A 2,174-nucleotide genomic window follows, 5' to 3' on the forward strand; every position below is an offset into this window, starting at 1 on the left:
TTTGCCATAATATTAACTCCTGTTAGATTTTTGTGTGCAAAAAGTGTTTTATGAAATTGAAAAATTAGTCTAAGGCTGAGAATTAGTGTATGGTTTTGTAGATTTGGTGTGTGCTTCTGCTGTTTGAGTGACAGCTTTCAGAAACTGTGTGACGAGTGAAGATTCTGTGTGTAAGCAGCTGAGAAAAACTGTAATAAACTAATCTTTATGTTAAGTATAAACAATAAACATTCACAGAGTAAAAATACACCATCCAGACCTCCTGCATGACTCTGAACTGCTTTCCCTACTGCTGACCTCAATCATAACCTGGGGCCGGTAGCATAAAACGTTTAGACTAGTCTTAAAAGTTAGTCATCTAATTTGATTCTTTAAGACTGGTCAAAATTTTTACATTCGGTTACATAAAAACAAAGATTAGTCTAAGCAGAGTCCAAAATATAAGACTGATTTGATTACCCCTTGGTTAACTGCTAGTTGGTCAAACTAGTTCTCAAGACGCTGTCTTAACATAGAGGCTAAGTTTATGCAACTGGATCTCAACACTGATCATAATGCCAGTCTTAAAGGAACAGTTCCCCAAAAATGAAAATCAAAAATGTAGTTTTTTTCTTCATGGGAACAGATTTGTAGCATTATATCACTGCAGTGAATGGGTGCCGTCAGAATGAGAGTCCAAACAGCTGATAAAAACATCACAATAATCCACAAGTAATCCACAGCACTCCAGTCCATCAGTTAACATCTGGAGAAGACAAAAGCTGAAACTAATCCAGCATTAAGACGTTTATAACTAAAATACATAGAGTCTATAATCCATAATAACTCTTCCTCCAGTGAAAAAGTGCATCTGCTGTTGTCTCTCTCATCAAAATCCAGCCATATATTAGTTTAGAGCTGTTTTGGCTTGTAAACGCTGCTTGATCTCAGGGCTCTACGCTTACTTTTCTTTTTAGGAGCACTTGTTTTTACCTTACATTTTTCTAACTTTATTAAAAGTATGTCATCTTTTGTCAAATTTAAAAAAAAAATCATATTTTATAAGCTTTTTAAAAATTCTAATTAAAACGACAGGATAAGAACAAGTAGAATAAGAAACATAAGTTACCAATCAAATGAAATCAGTATTAACAAAATTAATTTGTAGAGGTGGCACAGAAGAACACAAAAGTGGCTTGTAGGGGTATTTTCAGACGTTTAATGAGGCTCAGAGGTGGCACGAGTGCAATTAAATCCATACATTCATGTTAAGATTAATGTTTTAAGTATAAAATTTTGAATATAGAAATATTAAATGATTTAACTGAAAAGATACTTTAAAAATGAAACTAAAACTGCCAGCAGGTGGCAGCAAGTCACTGATATTATCACTGAATCATTCACTCAATTGATTCATTCGAACAGCTGATTCATTCAGGAATGAAGCAAGTGACTGTCTTATAAATGGGTGATAATGAATCACTGACTCACTAGATTCGTTCAAAAACGCAGTTCATTCATAAACGAGACACCGCTGTGTTTGAATGGAGATGCGCAGCGGCTCCGCTGTGTCTTTGTTTTAAACTATTTTCGACGACGAAATAGAGCAAAATCAGACAATAGTGTTATAGTCAGACAATGTAAGTCACTTAATATTAACTTCTTGTCTATTGAACTGTTGTATTAAATCAGTATTACATTTACAAGTGTGACTCATAACTTATGAAATTAATTTGAATATCTTTGTTTTGTTTTTTGTTTTTTTAAATTAAGCACATGAGATGATGTGGTGGAGGGGACCTTCTGGACCACTTTTATAATACTTTTATGGTGCTCATCCCCATTCGTTTTCACTATATGGAAAACAGCAGTGTAATTATTCAAAACATTCTGCTAATTATCTGCTTTTGTGCTCCACAGAAGAGTAAAAAATATTCACTTAAACCTCATTTGAACTCTGATCCTCTGGTTCTTGTTTAAAATACACATAATATAATGTTATGATGATTTACACGTAGATTATATTACAGCTCCACAGGAGTTTCCACAAGTCAATTTTGGCTTAACTTTTCCTTTAATTTGTTCATGAATGTATTGTTTACTTTATTCTATATTTAATGTTATTTATATCCGGTTTTCTGTCTCACACACACACACACACACACACACACACACACACACACACACACTCACAC

Source organism: Sinocyclocheilus rhinocerous, unplaced genomic scaffold (assembly GCF_001515625.1).
Source record: "Sinocyclocheilus rhinocerous isolate Xijiao unplaced genomic scaffold, SAMN03320098_v1.1 scaffold1093, whole genome shotgun sequence".
Taxonomy (NCBI): domain Eukaryota; kingdom Metazoa; phylum Chordata; class Actinopteri; order Cypriniformes; family Cyprinidae; genus Sinocyclocheilus; species Sinocyclocheilus rhinocerous.